Source organism: Haliotis asinina, chromosome 16 (assembly GCF_037392515.1).
Source record: "Haliotis asinina isolate JCU_RB_2024 chromosome 16, JCU_Hal_asi_v2, whole genome shotgun sequence".
NCBI lineage: Eukaryota > Metazoa > Mollusca > Gastropoda > Lepetellida > Haliotidae > Haliotis > Haliotis asinina.
In genome coordinates, this window is record NC_090295.1 from 21,286,320 (window position 1) to 21,312,300 (window position 25,981).

Genomic DNA, 25,981 nt, shown 5'->3' on the forward strand with positions numbered 1-25,981 from the left:
CTGTGATTGTGAAGATTTAGTGGCCTGACTGGATTTTTACTGGCAAAGGGCTAGTGGCCCAGTGGCTATTCAGCAGACTGTGCCTGACTCTGAGGGTGTGGACTCAATCAAACAAAAGTACTTGAATCTGCACTTTATTGAGAAAGTGTCACACCAAATATATCATCTGTTATCCCACCAGGATCGAATCCACTAACAGAATGTGTCAGCACCATGAACATGTGTAGATAAGTACTGCTGCAGGGAAGATAGGTAGATAAACGTATGGTGTTTGTTAATGGACGCAAGCACCTGCTGATTGCCCAGACACGACTACCTACAGCACATGTCACAAGCAGTAACAGACCAAAATCATGTTATGACAATTCTCCAAAGAGCCATGGTAACTTTGGCTGAGTGGGTGGTAACATTTTGAAGTTACCAACCATGATGTCTGGCTTTTGCCTTATTTCATACACTAATTACAGCTTTAATGATTTGCGTGATAAAAGCTTGACTCATGTCTTGTTTTCTAAAAAGACTTGTTTTGCTGGAACCACACAAAGTGATTCTTGACTATCACAATTAGATTCCTGATAATTAGGAATGTGTGAGGAGAGGTACAGAAAAGATGATTCATTTCTTTAATCTGCTGAGTTAGCATTTTCTCACACACTGGATTCAACTCTCACTGATTTAAGACATCAGCGTATCATCACTCTGGCAGCTTTGTGTGACCTGACATTTTTGTACTACTCAAAAAATGTTGAATATTAGCTGATTCTTTCATACAACTATAGTTAACATATCATGGCAGGTTCAGTGAGTCAGTCAGTGAGTCAGTCAGTGAGTCAGTCAGTGAGTCAGTCAGTGAGTCAGTCAGTAAGACAGTCAGTAAGACAGTCAGTCAGTCAGTCAGTCAGTCAGTCAGTCAGTCAGTCAGTCAGTCAGTGGCAGGTTAAGTGAGTGAGTGAATGAGTGAATGAGTCAGTCAGTCAGGCGGTCAGTCAGTCAGTGGCAGGTTCAGTGAGTGAGTGAATGAGTGAATGAGTCAGTCAGTCAGGTGGTCAGTCAGTCAGTGGCAGGTTCAGTGAGTGAGTGAGTGAGGCAGGCAGGCAGGCAGTCAGTCAGTCAGTCAGTCAGTCTATGCTGCTTTTTACAATAATATATCCACAGCACAACCAAGGGCACCAGAAATTTGAATTCACATTGTACCCATGGGGGAAATCAAACCTGATCTTCAGCATGATGAGAGAACGCTTTAACCACCTGGCTACCCTACAGTATGGTTAAGACCGTCCAGCAAAGACTGAAATGAGTTTTGATATTTCATAAATATTCAATTCCACTGATCACAACTACACAAATAAAAAAAAATGAATCCACGAATGTTTACGATTCACTTCACTAAATATGTGGGTGACTCATAACAGCCCTGCTATCCATATTTGATAAACATATTTTTTTTGAAACTTTTTAAGCTTCACATGGATCAAGTCTGTCAGCTAAGTAGGACTGGAACGAATTCAAGTTTACTTTGCCTTTATCCTTACTGTATAACACTGCAATTTCAAGGTAAAGTTGTTTTGAATCCTGGTAACAGATGTACTGATCTGATGAAAATCCCACAGAAGTTAACATCATCTTAACATCTGATGCTATCAGAAAGACTGCATGCATAATAAGAAAGAAATTTGAACATAAGTCTCTCATAGTGTTAACATAGAGTTTTATGAATACTGGATTCCGAACCCTGGGAAATCTAGACTTGTTTCATGTAGGGCTTTAACATTGCAGGGAGAGGGAGGGCTAATCAATAGGGAAAATAATGTGGTTTAGGGACAGTGCGAGACAGACTAAGGGCTGAGCCTGTGAGACAGACCTGGGATACTTCTGTGAGTACCATTACTGTAGTATTTTCTCTTCAAACTGACCTTGCTTCAATTGCCCATGGGCACGGAAAGCCTGAAAATGACACTAATGTCTGTGTACACCTGGTATAAGGTGAAGCTGTTTACTGCATATTCTAATGTACACTAGAACCAAGAAATATCTTTGTCAATACAATGAATATAGTGGGCTCACAAAATTTGACATGTCATAGGCCCCACTTTGTGAGTAAGCCTCTGCAAGCAAGGTCATGACTGAGTGAGTTTAGTTTTATGCCGCGCTTAGCAATATTCCAGCTATAAGGTGGCGGTTTGTAAATAATCAAGTCTGGACCAGACAATCCAGTGACCAACAACATGAGCATTGATCTGTGCAGTTGGGAACCGATGACATGTGCCAACCAAGTCAGCAAGTCTGACCACCCGATCCCGTTATTCGTCTCTCACGTCAAGCATAGTCGCCTTGTATGGCACACAGTATGCGACGAGATGTGACAGTAGGAGCATGCAAATGTTAGTTTTATGTTATGCGGGTATTTCCATTTATCTTGCTCCTAATCCTACTTCTGCCATCACAGTAACTTCCATGATATTTTGGTTATTGAACACTAACAAAGAATGCCCAGACAAGCATTTACCCTGAGGTAAACCTGGGCAAGAGTTATTTCCCCTTATCAAATTACATTTGGGTATGCTGATTTAATTGGAGATAATGTTGATACTCACTGGTGATATATTTTGTTTTTAATTTTTTAACATTTATTATGAATGTACTGTATAAAAATTCATTTTGTGAAAATATCTGGTCACTATAGAATTTTGTTTGTATTCATGAATCAATATTTTTTTTCTGTCATTTAGAAGTTAGTTAATGTGTCAAAGGCTACATACCACCTTGAAAGTGATTTTCCTGCTTTATTTCATATTAACACTGAAATATCTTGAATGATATCTATCAATAATAAAACTGAACAATTTACTTTAAAGAGCTTTTACTGTCATGTTACATTTTACAGAAGGTGTCACAATGTGCACCACTTGTCAAACAAATGTTGAGGTGACTTGTTATTTTTATTACATAATTAGATTTGAGACATATCTCTACAAAATGATGATTTTGTATCCTACCTCCTTGAAAACTAATGTTTCCTTTGGGACTTTGCAGACAGAACTCTGAGAGCATATAGTTTTACACTGCTTTTAACAATATTCCAGCATCATCACGGCAGGGGACCCTACAAATGAACTTCACACATTGTACCCATGAAGGGAATTGAACCCACACCTTCAGCATGATGATGAAACACTTCCCCACTACCTTCCCCACTGTCACTCTCAGATCTGAAGTGACTTGTCATTGTTTCAAATAATTTCCAACTGGAGCATTAATTTTCTGATGAAACTTGAAACATAATTTACATAAAGTAAAACTTTTGTAAGTGCTGCAAGACTGAATATTTGAATGACTGACCGATCTACTGTTCACCCTGCTTCAGGGGCTTTGAGGCAGCTCAGTGGTTATAGTATTTGCTCTCCAAGTTTGAAACCTGAATTCTGTTCCTCACTGGGTACAAAGAGTGAAGGCCATGTCCTATGTTCCTAACTTTGCAATGACAGTGGAGAAAGCTTGTGTATTAAGCATTGGCAACATTTCTCTGTCCAAGGAGGTGATATATATGTATTATTGTTAAAAGCAATATAAGACCACTCACTCACTCACTCACTCACTCACTCACTCACTCACTCACTCACTCACTCACTCACTCACTCACTCACTCACTCACTCACTCACTCACTCACTCACTCACTCACTCACTCACTCAACCACTCAACCACTCACTCAACCACTCACTCAACCACTCACTCAACCACTCAACCACCCATCCACTCACTCAACCACTCAACCACTCAACCACCCACCAGTGTCCATCTTGAACATCAATATCAACTGAAGACCATCAAATACGCATTAAATGCATCATTTATAACACGACACATGCAGACTATAGAACCTGTGACTGAGATAAGTATCACTGTGCAGTGGCCCATTCAGCCTTAATGGGTACAGTATGTGATTCCGTGTGTTGTCATCACCCCTGCTGGGCAGTTAGACTGATCCTATCTGTATTCATATTACCAGAAGTAACACCATGGAGCATTGTAATCTGACTCACTGCCTCATGTGGAGTGATGGAACATTATTTACTCGGAGAGTAACTCTTGAAATAATCAGGATTCTTCTTTCATTTTTGGATTTATTAGTTTTAAATAAATATGGAAATATTGATTCATCACAAACATTGACATTATCTTTGTAGTCATCAGTGTGACAACAACCACCTACTGTTGTTGTTGTCATCGTCATAATCATTGTTTCACTTTGTCATTAAGTAAACTGACAATGCGTACATGTCAAGACAATTTTACATGCCAGGTGTGGTGGAGCAATATCACAAAATATTCCTTTAATTATTCCATGATTTTTCATAAAAAAAACAGTAAAGATACAAGTCCATCTTGATAACATTCAATCATGAAACTGCAATTATTCTGTCATCAAAGAAAATAAATGTCTGTTCAGATTTTTCTTTCACCATGATCTGTTAAAAGAAATGAAAACATCTACTTTCCACATTTCTGTGCAACAACTGCTTGGACAATAATAAACAGTGTTAGTTTACTTTGTCATATCTACAAAGTAACACCCTGAAAGTATGTGATACTGTTAAATGTAACAGAAACCGAGGAAAGATATATCTAAAAAAAACATATATTCTTTGGCACCTTGGCTGAATCAACACTCAAGCTTTTAAAAATCTTGAGGTACAGATTTCATTGGGACTGAAGCCAAAACAGAGGCTAAGGCTTTATGAATGGAAGCCTGACACCAGGTGTTTGCAAACATCATGTGAATATCGATCATATTGGTTTTGAGTGAGTATGGTTTTACACCACTATTAGCTGTATTCCAGCAATAATATGGCAAGGGACACCAGAAGTGGGCTTCATACATTGTAGCAATGTGAAGAATCAAACCCTGGTCATCATAATGAATGGATACCTTACCCACTAGGCTACCTCATTGGTCTGGGAAGTCTGGATGAGAACAGTGTTGGATAGTTACGGTAAGCAGATGTTTTTAACACACCCACAATTGATGAATTTGGAAAGAATCTGGAATATTAAGGGCCTGTTTTATCCGGTGTCAAATTATCTGAGAAAAAATATTGTAATATGAAAACGTTTGGTGCTCCATAACTTCTCTTAAATCGTAAGATGTTAAAACATGCACATGTTGAAACGACTTAATTCTCATGATAAAACTAACATGACCAAAATGATGAGAGGCCAAACATATAATACCGTTGTTTCAAAATAGCAGACAGATACAAATATTCTTTCAGACAGAATTCATCAACAATTTCTATTTGTGATACCCATATGCAAGGAAATTGCCAGAAATGTTGTTTTGTAACTGGGCATAATCGGGGACATTTATTTGTCACAGAAACAGTTGTTGATCTGTCATTACTAAGGTGAAATGAACAATTTTGGAAACTAACAGTTTTCTCTTCAATGTCAAATGCCAAATTATTGTACAATAATTGATATGGAACTGATATAGACATGTCATACTGATCTCACAGAGGGAGAAATGGTGCTCACTGCAACTGTGGCACTCGGAAAAATACTGCATGCATTGTGAGAATTGGTTGAAGGAACCAGATACAATTAGCTAAACATCAGAGGCACAGTTAAAGCCTCAACTGCTCACCTCTCGTTTGAATTTCTAAGCTCACAGACCAAAGGAAACAAACAACAGATGAAAAGACCTTGACCTTTCCTTTTCATTGATGCTGAAATGTAAACTCAGCAAAATCAAAACAATTAATCTTATATTATTTTGAGTCTGTGTTCATAATCCTCCTGATACTTGTATAAACATTTTCATTCCACTTCTAGTTTTTAGTCACTGTCCTTGAAGTTCCATTTTTTTTACATGTAGTTTCTTCTCCCTCTCTCTGCGAAACCTCAATTTGGCGTGATGAGCAAATCACCATCAAGCTGCCCCACTGCTCCTGAAACCTCAGAACGCTGGGCAGTTCCTGTGCTAGACTAATGATTAGTCTCTGAATATACATAATTCTGATTGTAACAAACCCATTTTAATTGAACAGGAGACCTGAACCTGTGGAAATCTAGACTTGCTTCATTTATATCTTTAGCAATGAAGAGAAGGCTAGGCAGCAGGCAAAATAATGTGGTTCAGGGAGACTATTCCCGTCTCAAGTTGTGCAGTTATACCTTTGATAAAAGTCATTGATACCAATACCATTTAGCATCATTGTTCAAGGCAGCATATAAGTAAACTCACTCACTCTATACTGACGCCTCATGTGTACTGTGCCATATTCACATGGCTACACATAGATTTTCAAACATGATCATCCTAAGAGTGGGGTTTCTGGATAAAAGGACAGACAAGGTTTAATTGTAAATGGAATCTGATGCCTGACTGGAAATTTGTATAATTTGTTTCTTGAAGAGAGTGATGTGTTATGTCAATTTTCATTTGGAATTATGATTTCTGCATTATGTCATGCCTTAAAGCTTCTTAGGGTGGTTGAACAACTGGAATGAATCTTAAACAAGATATATCATCTGCTCACTAAAGTAGGGCACACACTGGCATGATTTCATTATGGTGGCTTGCTTGACCAGTTGCCTTGTCTACTGCAGTGTACTCCCTCAAGGTATCCTGCTGTCCCTCACATATGTATACACACACACACACATACAGCGTGTACAATTGAATTACAAACGTGCCCCAGACTCTCTCTTTCTTTCCATCTCTCTCTCTGTTTCCTTCCTTCTCCCTCACACACACACACATTCATGCAGTATGTCACAGGCACAAGCACATATACAGACAGACACGTCACAGACACATTCCATATTCCACATTCTTCCACTCAGACACAAACACTCAGAGCCGCATGGTGGCACAGAACAGTAACAGACTCTCTCTCTCTTTCTCTCTCTCTTTCTCTCTCTTTCACACACACAGACACACATACAGACACACAGACACATACACAGACACACAAGACAAGATTTAAAACTATCATCTCAACAAGAACACTAAACACTGTAAATTCTCCGAACATGATTTGCAACGCTGTATAATGAACTCCTCATTCAGCATGATGTCACGCACTGAGATAATGATGCCATGAGATAATGATGCCATGAGATAATGATGCCGTGAGATAATGATGCCATGAGATAATGATGCCATGAGATAATGATGCCATGAGATAATGATGCCATGAGATAATGATGACGTGATATAATGATGCCGTGAGATAATGATGCCATGAGATAATGATGACGTGATATAATGATGCCATGAGATAATGATGCCATGAGATAATGATGCCGTGAGATAATGATGCCATGAGATAATGATGCCATGAGATAATGATGCCATGAGATAATGATGCCATGAGATAATGATGCCGTGAGATAATGATGCCATGAGATAATGATGACGTGATATAATGATGCCATGAGATAATGATGCCATGAGATAATGATGCCGTGAGATAATGATGCCGTGAGATAATGATGGCGTGATATAATGATGCCATGAGATAATGATGCCATGAGATAATGATAACGTGATTAAAAACCGAAACGTGTCATTTCACTACCACATGCAGAAAAACACAGGACAGAAACATGTATTTCAAGTCAACTTGTGTTCCTCCTATCAATCGTATACCGAAATATTTCTTAACCATGTTTCGAATCCATTGTAGATAAAAGGGCCATCAACCACAGGGTGTAGAAAAAGACATCTACGATTTATGTTGTTCACGCAGACTAGGCGAGGACTCTAGCGGGCGGTGAATAAAGCACTGCCACTGTATTGATTTTGTGAGCTGTGCCCATGTTCTGTACACCACCATTGTGAGTGTCATGCGAGACCAGGCCTGTCCACCATCAGACAATGTGAACTGACTGACTGAGTTTGGTTTTATGCCGCTTTTAGCAACATTCAGCAACATCACAGTGTGGAACATCAGAAATGGGCTTCATGCATTGTACCCATGTGGGGATTCAAACCCATGTCTTTGGCATGATGAGCCAAATTGCTTTTAACCACTAGGCTACCCAACCAACAGACAATGTTAGACACATGCTTGGAAAATATGGCCATCCAATTGTCCGTATATCAGTACATGATATATGTAAGACAGAGGAGCTGGCAACTCAAAAAAGAAAACAATTTTTTTGCAAAGATTCACCAGGCATGCTGGGTATCTTGTACAAGAAAGAGTATATGGTTAAAACAATGTGATATGGTAAGACTCCTTTTGAAAATGAGGGGGATTTGGTATGACCTAGTGGTTGATTTAACCATTCGTGAGTCATACAAAAGACACAGACTCAATTTTCTGCATGGGAAAATGTGTGAAGTCATTTTCTGGTGTTCCACGCCATGATATTACTGGAATATTGAAAACAAGACAGCATAAAATGTTGCTTCTTCACACAGTGTCTAACCCTTTTAAAAATGTTTTGAAGCAGCAGCCCAAAAAGTATAATGTCTTTCACAAAATCCCTAAACACCCTCCCCATCCCCTAAATGAACTTCCCACCTTATTGCCAAGAAATAACTTTGTCTTGGTTCATAAATCATTGCAATATTCTTGTTCAAGTCAGATTAGAATGGTTCTGACTCAACATTAATCTGTTAGAACAAGACTGGTTCAAGAAAATTTACATATATTGTAGACCTCACAAACATGTAGATACATATGTTTATATGTTTGAAGATATTTATCAAATGTTGTTACATCATACACTGAAGAATCATTTCATGGACAGAAAGGGAGAAAACAGAGAGAAGTATGTTGGAATCAATCAATTAAATATTTCAACAATCTTGAATGAAATGTATAATTTGTTTCTTGAAAAGGATGATGTTGTAATGTCAATATGGATTTCTATCATTGTTGTCATGTAGTTTCTCAGCCAGATTCAACAACTGTCCTGAATGTTAAACTCCGTTATCACAACCTGGCCAAAGGAGGGCAAACTCTGGAGTAATTCCATTATGATAGCCTAATCAGGTTCCTGCTCAAGAACTCGGAACTCAATCTTGTTATCCCTCCTCCCCCTACACATGTGCTCCTTCCCCACAAACACATGCACACAGACACACACAGTCCCTCCCCTCCACCCCACTCTCCCCACCCTCCACATGCAGCCATGATACAGCTAGGTCAAAGGTTAGAGTTCATCAGGGTCACTGTTGAAAGAATGAGCTCTGGAGAAATGGTGCTCTGCACCCAGTAGCCAGTCGCACAACAGCCTCATGTAGTTGACTGACACTGGAGGATATGTCCTACATAGTGCTGTATACATGTGTATACAACCATGAATGACTGGTGAATATGTGCTACTTACCATGTTGATATACACCAGCAGAAACACAATCCCTGGATGTTACTCATTGTCCAGTAAGTATGAATGAAATATTCCCTATATGCTAGTGAATACAGAATGTGTTGTCGTGGCGATAGAACCTGATGCCTGTATCAAGATGGTGTCGCCTTAAGTCTGGTGCCATCCTCTCAGACCAGACTCATGGAACTATTGTTTTCACATTTCAGTTAGTCTTTCCTTATGAATTCTAAAAACACTACACAATATTTTAAAGATATGTTTGCAATAATTCCTTTGAAAATTGACAGGGCATGCAAATTTTCAATACACGTTGAAGAATATTGTGTGTAAAGGATATTCAACAGTGGGGTTGTCAGAGATCAAAATGTTCACTGTTACCAGACCCTTGTTACAAGTTCCACGTGTTCCTCCAGCGCATTAGTGTCCAATTTTACCAGAGTCTAAGTGTTCATCTGTTGCATTTCATGTTCCACACACTGCCACACTGTCAACAATCATGTGACCTGATTAAATGAAGACAGATATTTTGGGTTTCCACTTGAGGCAAAATATGGATATTAAGAAATCATGTTTATAAAACTTGATAATTTTGTAAATGTGTGTGGAGACTTGTTTTTGGTCAAGTCTGTAATTATAATATTGTGTAAGCATGCCAGTTATGTTATGAATATTCATTTGAACCAACATGAAGATTAAGACATGCATTTATCAATTTTTGGACATTAACTGATCAATATAATCTGCTGATGAAATTATTATTTTCTGTTTACAGTAAATTAAATGCTTAAAAAAGGTTTGATGTCACCAGATCCTTTTAGTTTTGCATATGTCATTCTCTCAACATTAAATCAATATTATACAATATTTCATTTTTTTTAAAAAACTCATGGATGATGCTCAGTTCCACAGCTCTAAGGAAAACATAAAATTTTAGGTCTGCATGCACAAAAATTATTATAATTTGGTCTTAGCGAGGTTTTATTTATGATAAATATGGATTAGTAACATTTGAGACAAATTTGATTAAGTGAGGACACATGTGGAAAAGAAAGATGTCTACCTGCACAACAAAACTGTATTTATTTGGTCAGGGCGCTATACCGGAATATGTTTCTTTTCAGGAGGTCAATGGATGTAAAATATTGGATTGATTATTGCAAAACCTTATGCAGATTTCTGTTTCTGGCTGACAAAATGAATTAATTCAGATTAAGTTTAAATTATACGCACAACTTCAGTTTTTACATTGGTTGGTTCTCAACTATGTGTGGACCATTTAAGAGAGACTTTGTTTGATTGTAGCAGTTTCCATCATAGTTTCCTCTGTGCAGCAGTTTCCATCATAGTTTCCTCTGTGCAGCAGTTTCCATCATAGTTTCCTCTGTGCAGCAGTTTACATCACAGTTTCCTCTGTGCAGCAGTTTCCATCATAGTTTCCTCTGTGCAGCAGTTTCCATCATAGTTTCCTCTGTGCAGCAGTTTCCATCATAGTTTCCTCTGTGCAGCAGTTTCCATCATAGTTTCCTCTGTGCAGCAGTTTACATCACAGTTTCCTCTGTGCAGCAGTTTCCATCATAGTTTCCTCTGTGCAGCAGTTTACATCATAGTTTCCTCTGTGCAGCAGTTTCCATCATAGTTTCCTCTGTGCAGCAGTTTCCATCATAGTTTCCTCTGTGCAGCAGTTTACATCATAGTTTCCTCTGTGCAGCAGTTTCCATCATAGTTTCCTCTGTGCAGCAGTTTCCATCATAGTTTCCTCTGTGCAGCAGTTTCCATCACAGTTTCCTCTGTGCAGCAGTTTCCATCATAGTTTCCTCTGTGCAGCAGTTTGCATCACAGTTTCCTCTGTGCAGCAGTTTGCATCATAGTTTCCTCTGTGCAGCAGTTTGTATCACAGTTTCCTCTGTGCAGCAGTTTGCATCATAGTTTCCTCTGTGCAGCAGTTTGCATCACAGTTTCCTCTGTGCAGCAGTTTGCATCATAGTTTCCTCTGTGCAGCAGTTTGTATCACAGTTTCCTCTGTGCAGCAGTTTGCATCATAGTTTCCTCTGTGCAGCAGTTTGTATCACAGTTTCCTCTGTGCAGCAGTTTGCATCACAGTTTCCTCTGCACAGCTCATGACAGGCAAAAGTTGCATGCAGAGAAATACATGAATTAGTTACCATGACAATGTAATGTTGGACAAGCTGGACTGGACCACCTCATGGGATTATTATAGATAGAACCTGCTGTTATAAATAGCCCCACAAACAAGAGCCACATCTTGGAGATTTAGTTATTCAGTAAACACAGCTCATGGTGATGACGCTGACTTCTGAATGTCATTGCAAAGACTCACTCTTGATCAGGTTGGTTGATAGTTAGCTCATGAGAGTAGACCCATGAAGATACGAATTAGAATTTCACTCACTCACTCACTCACTCACTCACTCACTCACTCACTCACTCACTCACTCACTCACTCACTCACTCACTCACTCACTCACTCACTCACTCACTCACTCAAATATTGCAAAGCTTTATTTACATACATTTTATTGGATTATAAAAGGTTGGCAGGTACTGACATAGTAACCCAATGGTACCTTCATGCTCCATGTTATCTCAGTCTTGGACAAGTGTCCTAGCCAGAGTTGTTCATTGATCTGGGATGATAATATGAACAATGAATGGATATTTGTAACATGCTGAAGTCCATCCATCTACCAGTGTGCTAAGCGTGGATCAATGTGCACTAGGTTTTCCTTCTCAGCTCAAAATTAGGAGTTTTCATACTGGGGATCATATTCAAGGTGAATATGAGGCATACATCTCTCAGTCCCACATTAAAAAGCCTGTGTAAAAGACAAGTCTTGAGGTTAGTTGAGGGATATCTCATACAAGCAGGTTGCTTTTTATACTGTGCCAAAACCTTAAATGCGGCAAGCCTTGATTTCCGAAGATTCTGAAGATTCCATCCTACTGATTCTCTTAGTAAGTCTTAAAGACCCTGAAGACCTGTGAAGATCTGTGAAGATCCACGGTAGTATTGTCCTTCAGTAACCCATGCTTGTCGTAAGAAGCAACTAACAGCATCGGGTGTTGAGACTCGCTGACTTGGATGACACATCATTGGTTCACAATAGCGCAGATAGATGCTGATGCTGTTGATCACTGGACTGTCTGGTCCAGACTCGATTAGTTACAGATCACTGCCATATAGCTGGGTATGGTGTGAACCTAAACTCACTCAGTCCTAAAAGTCTGAAGCTTCCGTCCTACTCATTCTCCTTGCCAGTCTTACAGACCCTGAAATGCAATACAGACCCTGAAACTCAATACAGACCATGCAAGTCTAGAATATGTAGCAAGTCTTGATCATTAGTTTCATGCTAAAACTGAAGAAAGTCTCCGGGCTCTGTTTTATTAGATATTTTGATCATAGTTTATTTCAGACAGTAGATGTTAGTCTATGTGTATCCTTTCCATTTAAATGGGGTTCTTTGCTTCTATCAAAATTACCTATTTTCAGAGAGACTTATGGCATGTCTATTTGTGCATGGTGTCATCAAATAGATGCCATCCTTTCAAGTGTTTTTAATCCCAAACCAAATCCACTATAGATTATCAGAGGACTAGTGGTAACGATTATTGATTATAATCAAAATCTATACATTTTTAATCTAATCACCTGTTTGGGTTTTTTTCAAAAAGAAAATTCTGATTCTTTGAAAATTGTATATATGTTTTTGCAATCAATAATTATTTTCAATTCTTCAATCGATCGATATTTTATTATTTTTGATCATCAGAACACCACTAATCCTAACCTGATCGAAAGGTTAACCTTAAAGGGTTACTGGTAACCTCTTTAGTGGAGAAGGCGTCCAACTTCAGATCAGAACGTCTGTATAAGTATTGTCAAAAATAGGTATCTAGTCATACTGAAACAATTGAGTGAGTGAGTGAGTGAGTGAGTGAGTGAGTTTGGTTTTACGCTGCTTTTAGCAACATTCCAGTGATATCACAGCGGAGGACACCAGAAAATGGGCCTCACACACTGTATCCATGTGGGGAATCGAACCCAGGTCTTTGGCGTGACGACCGAACGCTTTAACCACTGGCTACCCCCACTGCCCCCATACTGAAACAAAGATAAATGTCTGACTAGCTGGAGGTAGCCATGACGTCCATGTTTGCATTTCTGCCAGGGCATTGTCTAAACAAACTTACAAGATACACTCAAGATTACACTGCAACATAGCATCAATAACAGCGTGGCCCTGTTCCAGAGAGTTATCTTAGCTCTGAGATAATCAAAAGTCTCTCTTTTGGGATGAGGTTGCAATCTACTTAAGTACCATTCATTACATATTCTGAGGACCTGAGAAACATTTTGTTTGAATATTTTGCCCCAGAAAGACTGTGAAGAATACTTATATGCAGTAAATGTGTTTATAATAGATTTTGGTTTAAACACTGGTTCTGCTAACATGATGTTAAGTATTAAGTCACCCAATAAAAAGTTGGGTTGTAAACATGCATGGAACTATCGATGCATTGCAATTTTAAAGTCTCAATTAGCATTAATTGAAGATAGAAACAAAAAACTATTGATGCATTGATAGTATTTTTGACTATCAATAGTTTAGTAATCCAAATTCTTTCACTTAAAACATGACTTAGAGTTATCTGCCCGTGTCACATTTTAAAAAAACTTGATCTGTGTTTCAAGTTTCTTTTCAGTTATTAAAAGAAACTGAAACTACTTCAGCTTGTTTTTACTTCATATAAGCTGTACATTCCTTTGGGAAATGACTTGAAATGAGACGATTCAAGGAGAAAAAAACCCAATGACAATAGTATTGCAATAGTGTATCCTAAAGTTGGTCGCCTATTGCTATTGCAATAGTTGTTTTTCTCTCAATAGTCACCTCTGCTAAATACTATGGGAAGAATGCTAAAGGTGACATGGCAATAGATATTGACTGAACTCACAATCAGCGAATCCTGGCACAACTAAGCCAGACAACTTTGCACAGCCAAGTTGGTGCCTTTACATTTTACAATCACGATATCAGTACAAGGAATGGTTGATTTCCAATACCACCTCAAACAAAACAGATGGCCTGAGAAAGCAGACAGTGAAATATGAATGAGTGAGGGAGTATGGTTTTATGTTGTGTGTAGCAATGTTCCAGCAATATTGCCACGGGGGACACCAGAAATGTCATTCACACACTGGACCAATGTGGGAATCAAACCAGTGGTTTTGGCATGACAAGCGAATGCTTTATACCACTAGGCTCACCCACTGCCAATACTGATGCACACTCAATGTCTCCAGCTATGCTACAAGGTATTGTTTAACCGATGTATCAAGCACCAACATTTCATAAATTTTGTCATACAGATAGGGATGTCTTTGTAAACTGTAGTGGCCATAAAAATTCTGAGTCTAGTGGGATTTGTACCATGGATGATCCAAAGCTGGACATCTTGTCCACATGACCTATGAGGGTTACACCGTCAGCTAGCAGGCAAGGTGTCATTTGTGGGAGGACTCAATACCTGCTACAAACCCATTTGGTGCTTACTTCTAAAGAAGGTCTGGGCAGTAGGATAACCTAAAGCATTCACCCATCACACCAAAGACCCGGGTTTGATTCCCACATGGGTACAATGTGTCAAGCCCATTTCTGGTGTCCTCTGCCTTCTTACTGGAAGGTTGCTAAAAGTGGCGTAAAACTAAACTCACTTACTTATTCTCTACATGAGACGGAATTAGTATGTGTTGACTTTCAAAATTTTGAAGTTGTAATTTATGCTGCGTCAGTTAATGTGACACTTATTGTATTCATGAGTTTGACATGATCTTGAATACAGATTTTGTGTGAACCGAATCTTAGATATGGATTCAGTTTTGACAGAACACTGAATATAGATTTTATGTTGAAAAGGTCTTGAATATAGATTTCATATTTGACATAGTCTTAAATATAGATTCTGTTTTTACAAGGTCTTAAATACAGATTCTGTTAAGAATGTGTCTTGAATATAGATTTTGTATGGATTAGGTGTTGAACATATATTTTGTGTTGAAAAGTTCTTGAATATAGATTCAAAATGAATAAGTCTTGAATATTTAAGATTCTGTATTGGAAAGGTCTTGTATTTTCTTACCACTTATGAAAACTGAAACAGCAAATCCAATATTTTCATAAAACTGATTTCATAGCAGAAACTGTCATACTGCTGAAATCAGCAAAAACTGTCAAGAAAAATTTTTTGCATAAAACTATTTTTGAGCCATAGCCTCAAAGCTACCTCCCTTCCAATGACAGAATGCAGTTCTTTGACAGTTTAATATGACCCAAACCTTCATAAATAATTGAAAATGCCCTAAATTTTCATGTGCAAGGAAAAAGACAAGCAAAAGGGGTGGTGTTAATTGTAAAGCATGACGTGAAATTTGATGATAACTTTATATGCAGGGGCTCAGGGCAATGGGGTGGCCTTGTGGTTAAAGTGTTTGCTCATCAAGCCAAAGACCAGGGTTCAACTGCCAACATGGATACAATGTGTTGAGTCTGGTGTTATTTCAAATCACTCACTCACTCACTCACTCACTCACTCACTCACTCACAAATGACACATGACTACAAACCCTTTGTGGATTCACTTATTCACTTACAGATGTATATGTTTATTAAGCAATGCATGTGTATCATACACTACAAAAATGACTTGGTTTCCAGAAAACATTTCCAGAAATCTGGAAACCATCCTGAAATGGTGCAGTTTCAGTTGCATGGAAACCACAATGAAACTATAGGAAACTCCCTGGAAACCAACTGGAAATGTTGGTTTGGATGATGTTTCTTCTCGGTTTCAGTGTTCCGGAAACCAGCTTATTTTTGTAGTGATAAAGAACATACTAATCATGATCTGAGCACATGACCAGTTCCATTTCTAAGGCCTTTGAGCATACAATATTGTCTCTTATTTCATCTCTGGTGTAAATAAAAAGAAACACAGTCATGAATGCATGCATGATGTTATAGACAAAGTGAATCTTCTTAGGGCTAAGCACATAAAACACTCCGAAAAATGTCAAAGACCACACAATTCATTTATGTTACTGTACTTAATCTGTCACACTATGTCAGATAATCAATAGCAATATGAAAGAATCAAGTTGTTCAAGCTTTTTAGAAATACCTTTAAAAAAGAACCAGTAAAGACATCCTTCAGAATCTTCATGCATTGTGTCTGCCCAACCTGAGCTGAGGGAATTTTGTTTGTTGTTTGTTTGTTGCTGGAATATTGCGTAAAGCAGCATAAAACCATGCTCACTCACCTGTTACCTAACTCATGAACAGACTAATTCACTCTCTCTCACAATTTCATGACCTCACATACTCACTCACCTCATGACCTCACTCATGACCTCATGACTCACCATCTAACTCACTCATGACCTCACTCGCTCACTCATGTCACTTATGACCTCACTCACTCACTCACACCTTCACTCACTCACACCTTCACTCACTCACACCTTCACTCACTCACTCACACCACTATGCTCGTAAAGCATCCATTGCGTCTTCATCATATATTAGATGTGTTGGAGTGGATGGGAGTGAGGTTGATGGTTTCAGGGAGGAGTCAGTAGTGATGTTGAGATAAAGTTGGAGATCAGAGGGTGGAATAATGAGTGATGTCAAGCAACTGATGTATTCTTTCCATCTTGAAACTGAGGCGCTGGTTCTTCACAAACAGCTTCAACACTTCTCTCAAATTACACTTTTACAAAAGTGACAAAAAAAGCTGACAAACTGTTAGCCCAATTTCAAACAAGTCCTTTTCAATACTTTGAGGTTTTAGTTTACTAAAATACAATACCATTAAAAAAAAGCTGGCATATTCCATTCTGCAAGCATCATACCACTAGTCAATGCCCATGTATATGAGAAAAAAAAATACATACCCATACAGATGAAACATTTCCAAAGGAATGGAATAAATTGTTATATTTTCCCTTAATGCCTCTTCACCTGTCTCCTCCTTGACTTCCTCATTTGATATTTTATCAGCCTTGTAAATCCAATTTCAACTACTTTTTCCTAACAGCATAATATGTGAATGGTGTGTTTTTTCCTCCACAAATATTTGTTTTAGTATAATATTGTGGACTATGAGGTCTTTGATGTAAAAAACATATCGTCTCAGATGGTAGGTAACCCATAGCTATCCTGGTAGATATTTTAAGATGTGGGCAAGCTCAGCCTCAAGTCTAAGGCACCAGGTTAGTAATCCATCACACTTGGAAGTGCCACGATTCATACTTAGACTCCTTCAGTGTTGTCACAGCCCCTAGTGTACAGTACACAACCCTTTGCACTTAAAAGAACCCATAGATCCATTTGTATATAACCAGATGGTGGCCTCATGAATATGTGCAAACAACTAGTTGTCAGTACAGCAACATGCAGTAAACTTGGACAAAGTGCTGTGACTATGTGTCCCAGTCCACACAGCTATGAATGGGTACCTTAAAAGGATGGGAAAGCCACATTAACTTGGTGAGCCTAGTAGGCAGCAAGAGTTGTATAATCCCCAGGGAGTTGAGACTGAAAATACAATGTGCCATTGTGATGGAAATCCAATGACTGAGGGGAAAAAAACAAACACCTTTGAGCAGTTGAACAGGATTTGGGCACTTTACAAATATTACTATAAAAAAAAATTGTTTGAAATAAGCACTTTGGAAAACTCATCACACAGGTGATGCCCATTGTATATGTTCCGTTTGTGGTTTGGAACAGACACATTGATTGCTTTTAGTATCGATTGCTTTTTAGGGTGAGTGAGTGAGTGAGTGAGTGAGTGAGTGAGTGAGTGAGTGAGTGAGTGAGTGAGTGAGTGAGTGAGTGAGTGAGTGAGTGAGTGAGTGAGTGAGTGAGTGAGTGAGTGAGTGAGTGAGTGAGTGAGTGAGTGAGTGAGTTGTATTCCAGCAATATCACAGCCAGGGACACCAGAAATGGACTTCATACACTGTACCCATGTGTGGAATCGAATCCCGGTCTTCAGCATGATGAGCAAACACTTTAACCACTAGGCTACACCACTGTCACACTACCACTGACTAATACTGATTCTCTGAATACATAATTTGGATAAAACAAACAATTCCTATTAAACTCACATGGGGTCCCACTAAGAAGGAAGATTCAGTCTGAAAATTAGGAAATCTAGACTTTTGGGGAGTGGCATTTTAGAAGTTACGATTTACAATTCAGACAAACTTTCTTTATCTTGTGAGTGTGATGTTTCGATACAGATTCTTGTACCACTGTCAATCATGAATCAAGACTTGTTTCGTCTGGGGCTGTGGCATTGAAAGGGCTGACAAAAAGTTAAACTCCATGTACAGTTTGGTTCAGGGACTGTGATAGACTAATAGTTAGTCTCTGAAATGAACATATTTTACAGAAAATAAAACATTTTGAATTGAAATAATAAATACACCAAAAAGGAGCAAAGAGACTTTCTTCATACCTGAAGCTGTGGACACCTAGACTTGCCACATTTTCTAGATTTGTGTGGGCTTTCTTTAATATATTTGCTTCAGGGTTTGTACGACAGACAAGGACTGTGAGGTAGACTATATGCACTAGTGCTTTAGACTAAAATCCATGAATACATATACTTTTAATAGTAACAAACTCACCCATATTAATTGGAAAGGAGCCCAAGGAAGACCAGATATTCAGAGCCTCAACCTGAGGAAATTTAGACTTGCTGAGTCCTTTTAAGGTTTCAGAATTGCAGAGAGGCTATGGCAGTAGGGAAAAAATAATGTGGTTGAAGGACTGTTAGTCAGACTACCAGTGCTTCAGTGTGAAGCAGGACCAAAGCCCTAGAAACTCTCAGGAGTCAGTCAGTCACCTTAGTCCAATTACATGGCCAGTGTTGCTTAACCTCATTTGAATTCCAGACACATACTGTTCGCTGAACAGAAAACCACATGCTCTACAAGGTTTGGTTCTGGACATGCGGCCATCTGGATGAACACAGTGTTAATTCAAATACCAACTGCCGAAGAGGTATCAATGGTTGTACAAATAAGACATTGTATGTCAAGCACAGTGAAACTCTCAAAAATTTCAGCCAGACCACAGGGCTGGTTTATGAGATGTTACTTGCAATCCCTGACCAAAACTTAACTGCCCACGAAATACATGTCTAAATTCTAACCCATCAGTCAGACATGTGAATTTGAGAATCCTTAGTTCAGTGTTAAAGAATTGGACTAAAGGTTATCTTAAGTAAAGGTTGCTTCATGAAAGAAGCCACAGGTTTGTATGTGGCAATATTACACTTTAAGTTGTAAACCGGATGTTAGGAAACAGGTTTGAACAAAAATATTTCAACATAAGGACATTGTGTGTGGGAAGACATGTAAACAAGCTGAAAAAAGTTTTCAAGAATGTAGTACAAAGTAGTTTCAGAAATTAAACACTGGAAAACTACTCCCAGCAGGGTCACTCCTTCAACAGCTCCTTACAGTGCAACTCAGTCAACAGCTCCTTACAGGGTCAGACAGCAGTTTCTCTGTAGGGTCAGACCATCATCCAAAGTTATACAGCCTTGTCCATCAGATGCACATGTGGCAGACATTAACTTTGGAATGTTACTTATTGCATGTGCATTTCCTTGTTGGGGAATTCCATTCAGAAGATTAACATTTACAACAGTCATTCTTCACATGCTCCATTTCATGTCCATTTCAAAGGCTTCTGATAGGTTGTCGATATTTATTGTGAGTGCAAATGTTTCATGTCAATATAGATGCCCTGTACTGGTTGACAGTGTCCCAAATACTTTTGCAGTTCTTCATTCCCCTTAGCTTCCTGGCTTACCTTCATCATATACTGAGTCAATTATTAATGAGTCACTGTTGTTTTTCTCCTTCGCAAAAAATTGCTTTTGGAATAAAAATAATTTATCACTAACACTTACTATTTGATTCACATTTGAGCTCGACAATATTTAGTTCCTGAAACAAATATTTTTTTAAAATATATATCCACAAGATAACAGTTTCCTTTGAATTAAACAACAGAAAGTTCAGGAAATCTAGTTATATTTTTTAAATAACATTTAAACTGTATTACACCACATTTAAGTCCAAAACAGCAATTGTCTTGTTTGAAAATATATATCTACAATGTAACTATGCATTAACAATACATTTTGCTCCAAAAATAAAGTTATAAAATTTGAAATATATCTCAAAATAGTAAATATCATCCAAATGGATATCAGAATACCGATGAATTTCACTATGGACAAAAATGTAGATTGAGTTAAATTTAATTAGGATTGTGATTCCTCATAATTTTACCTTGCCAACTGAGAATTAAAATCTCAGAATTTTATTCTGTTTAACAAAAATAAGAAGAAAACAAAACAAAAAAACTGATCATTGAATATTTGTTATGTATTACAAGAGGGTATGTGCATTATATCGAACATCAAGGACAAGCAGGTTTGGTCTAAGTTGACGCTCATCCCATACCACACATGCATTAGTTTCACTCTTGCAACCACTTAAATGTTCTGTTGGCAAGGTAAAATTATGAAAATTTGCAATCTCAGTTTCACTTTATCTGATTTTACTTTATTGTTTAAAGTGAACTTCATCACTACGTTTTCACTGCAAACAGCCTATAGGGAAGAGATGAGACAGTCTGGAATTTCCAAATATTTCTAGACTTGAGCTGGAATCCCATCTCCACGTTTCCTTCAGGGTGCAAGTGACAGACAACAATGACGACTGCTGTCAAGCTTGCTCACAAAGCTTGCTCACCAAATTTGGAAATCTCAGTGAATGATGAGGATGGATCTCGAGATCCTTTGATCTGCAAGCTGATACATTGTAGAAGCGGTTATCAACCCATTCCAAGAATTTCAGTAGCCAATCAATTGGAAACGTGATGATCTCAATGGAAGGTTGGGAACAAACTGAAAATCAATAGTTGCAGTCTTTGGATGAGTGAGTGGACTGGGTTTTAATCCTCATTTGAAGAGTGTTCCACTTATCTGCACTGTCTAGGCAAAAAATTAAATTGAGAAACTGAACTCTGTAATCTGTTACAGATCTACATAAAGTCTGTGAGCATGTTTTCCTGTTATTTTGAACTCTGATCTTATCTTTAAGTTTGTCAAACATCATAATCCCATAAATTTAAATCTTGTGACAATATGGTTGAAATATTGCCAGTGTGACGATAAATTTTAGCTCACTCAAAAGTCAAATATAAACTCAAAAACTGGCGGCAAGCGGAAATAAGTGATAATCATTCAACCAAAGCAATGAGCCTGACTGCAAGCAAATCTTTCCAAATATTTCTAGGAAGTCATCCTAGTTGTACTTGAAAGTGAGTAACCCCAACAAAATATTTCACCATCACGAAATTTGACTGTAGACACAGGTTTCATCAGTCAGCTGCTAATATGTTGAAACTCTTTATGAGGCCATAATCTGACATGACTTGAAAGTTTATCATCAGACGTTCAAGATACTTCACTGACCAACGGGTTATTTACAACATTGACAGACAGATTCTCAAATCCACCTGTCCAATGGTTGGGTTAAAATTTAGGCATGTATGTGTGAAGATATTTTGTGGGCAGGTATGTTTTGCTCAGGGCTTGTATGTTTTACATCTAACCAGCTTTGCGGCCTGGCTGAAATATCTGAAGTGGCTGAAGTGTCATGAAGTGGCTGAAGTGTCATGAAGTGGCATGAAGTGGCTGAAGTGTCATACCCTGGTATTATAACTTAACAAGTTGGAGAGAGGGATATATTTACAAAATGACCCGATGAAGTTCTGCTGGCCAGCCAGCCAGTGACTGTGGAGATTTACTGGCCTGACTCAATTTTTACTAGCCATGGACCATTTCACACACTTGAACCTGACCACCTCATCTTGTTCATCTCTGCTTTGGACAAGCATCAGTCAGTAAAGAACTATTATAACACAGATCTGCAAGGGTCATCAGTCATGTACTGAGCCATGATATGTCTGACTGATGACAGTAATGAGGTTACCACAGTCTGTCTCACAGTCAGTTAACCACATTGTATTCCCTTCCGCCCAGCCCTTTCTGACCCAGCCCTTTCCAGCCCAGCCCTTTCCGGCCCAGCCCTTTCCGACCCAGCCCTTTCCGGCCCAGCCCTTTCCAGCCCAGCCCTTTCCGCAATGCAAAGACATGTGTGAAGTAAGTCTAGATTTTCTTAGGTTCTGAATCTACCATCTCACTCGGGCTCCATTTTCATGTAAATGGAGTGATTAGTTTCTATCAACACAACCTACATTTCAGAAACAAAATGTTAGTCCAAGATTTCCACAATGAGGGCAGAATTTGGAACATGTATTTTATGAGTGCTTCGACATGTATAATTCATTTTGTGCTGTGATATGATAATGAGTAGAGTCATTTAATTTTCATGGAGTGGAGTCATTTAATTTTCATGTTACATTCGGCAATGTGACCAAGCATTCTGGAACAATTGGATGATTTCAAAACTAAGGGGAGATGAGCTACCTTATGCAAACAATGATCATAATATTATCACCAGCAGTGACTGTAGTTATTTCCAAACCAGTTCTACCAACAAAAACATCTGAACCCCCTGAATCCTGGAGCTTCCTTCACTTTATCCCTGCCAACCCAGTCCCAGAAACACATCATCACAATATCTCCATGTCTCCCTGTCCCCTTCTTGTCTTTCTCTCCCTACCCATGTCCTCTTCCACTCTTCCATGTCCTCTATGTCTTCCCGTATCCTACTCATGTCTCCCAGGTACTCCTCAACCCCTCCATGTCCTCCTCCACCCCTTCATCTATTCACCCATCCCCTCTATGTCCTCCTCCATCCCACCTATGTTGTCCCTCAACCCCATCCATGTCCTCCTCCACCATTCCATGTTATCATGCACCCCCAAAATATCCTCCTCTTCCCCATGTTCTCCCCACCTACTCTTGATATATTCACCCACCCCTCCATGTCCTCCTTCATCCCTCTATGTCCTCCTCCACCCTCCATTTCCACCCAACCCTACCCATGGCCTCCTCCACCCCTCAGTGTCTTCTCCCACCTCACCCATGTCCTCCTCCACCCCTCCATGTCCTCCCAACACTACCCATGGCCTCCTCCACCCCTCCATGTCCACCCAACCCTACCCATGGCCTCCTCCATCCTCCATGTCCTCTCACACCTCACCCATGTCCTCCTCCACCCCTCCATGTCCTCCCAACCCTACCCATGTCCTCCTCCATCCTCCATGTCCTCCCAACCCTACCCATGGCCTCCTCCATCCTCCATGTCCTGTCACACCTCACCCATGGCCTCCTCCACCCCTCCATGTCCACCCAACCCTACCCATGTCCTCCTCCATCCTCCATGTCCACCCAACCCTACCCATGTCCTCCTCCATCCTCCATGTCCTCCCAACACTACCCATGTCCTCCTCCATCCTCCATGTCCTCCCAACACTACCAATGACCTCCTCCACCCCTCCATGTCCCCTCCTCCATCCTCCATGTCCTCTCACACCTCACCCATGTCCTCCTCCATCCCTCCATGTCCTCCCAACCCTACCCATGGCCTCCTCCATCCCTCCATGTCCTCCCAACCCTACCCATGGCCTCCTCCATCCTCCATGTCCTCCCAACACTACCCATGGCCTCCTCCACCCCTCCATGTCCTCTCACACCTCACCCATGTCCTCCTCCATCCCTCCATGTCCTCCCAACCCTACCCATGTCCTCCTCCATCCCTCCATGTCCTCCCAACCCTACCCATGGCCTCCTCCATCCTCCATGTCCTCTCACACCTCACCCATGTCCTCCTCCATCCCTCCATGTCCACCCAACCCTACCCATGTCCTCCTCCATCCCTCCATGTCCTCCCAACCCTACCCATGGCCTTCTCCATCCTCCATGTCCTCCCAACACTACCCATGGCCTCCTCCACCCCTCCATGTCCCCTCCTCCATCCTCCATGTCCTCTCACACCTCACCCATGTCCTCCTCCATCCCTCCATGTCCTCCTCCATCCCTCTATGTCCTCCTCCACCCCTCCATATCCTCCCAACCCTACCCATGTCCTCCTCCATGTCCTGTCCCACCAACCCCATGTTCACCTCCACATAATGTTCTCCCTACCCCCTCCATGTCCTCCCCATTTCCCTTCATTTTCTCCAAGTCCTCACCCCTCCATGTCCTCTCCAACCCCTCCATGACCTCCCCAATGTCCTCCTCTACCTCACTTCTCCATGTCCTCCCTCATCCCACCCATTCATATTCACTGCCTTAGCACTTAGCAGTCAGGCTTGGTTAGAATTCAGTCTAAATGGTTAGAGTGACCATCCCAATGTGTCCCCTGTAGTGATGCCAGAGAAGCTATACCACCACAAGTGGACACAAATCTGATCAGTTCCTCTCCACAGATAGACACATTTTGGTGAAGCACTAAACACTTCCAGCAACATAGCCCAACCAAATCAAATCTCATGGCCTACATGGCAAATTTCAACAAGTGACATGCTCACTGTTCTAGTCTGATCAGAGGATAGGCAGACTAAATCTAACACAATCACTGTGTCCATCACACACAATTTCCTTGTGCAGTTAGACCTGTTCCGTAATCTACTGCAGTAACTCAAAGAAATCAAACTGATCATGCAAGCTGGCTAAAAACTGAAATTCTTCATGTTGATACAGATCTTGTCTTGAAGCAGTAATAATCATGGAAAGCCAGTACTGCTGTAAGCTTGCAGATTATTTTACAGTCAGCTTTGTTTTCTGCTATTTGTGACTTTATATTACCAGTTTTAAACAATTTCAGGAATACTCAAGATTTATATCACACTTACCATACTTATCCAAAGAAGCATTATGGGACGATTGGGTAGCCTTGTGGTTAAAGTGTTCTCTCGTCACGCGAAAGACCCAGTTTTAATTACCCACTTGGGTAAAATGACTGAAGTCCATTTCTGGTGTTCTTTGCCATGCTATTGCTGGAATATTGCTAGAAGTAATGGAGAAATAAATTAACTCCCTCACCAAACATCTTTGATACTTAGAGAATTGAAAAAGTGGGTGCCACATTCAAACATAATTGTATTTCCAAAATCCTTTTGGCCACAATTCTCCCTATGACACATGAGATTCACCTGAGGTTAGTACATTATTCATTAAAGTATGATTTACTGTTGGCAGCAACACAAAATCAGCGACATTATTATTTTTTTATTTATTTTTTTTTGTTTATTTTCTTTGCTGTTGGATGCATGAAGTTAAAAACTGTACAATCTGGGATGAGTTCAAGTCACTGACATAAATTCTCTGATGTGATTAAACTCACCTCACTTACACATCCATAAGTCACTCACTCACAAAATTCTCAGAATTCACTCACTGTGACTGAGTAACAAACCCATTCACAGATATATAAAGTCACTTTCAAACACTCACACTCAAAATGAACCAAATTCACTCTCTTATCACTTTTCATTCACTCAATAACCTTTCTACAATCTGACAACCAGTTCTGTGGCAAGTACTATCAGAATGCTATA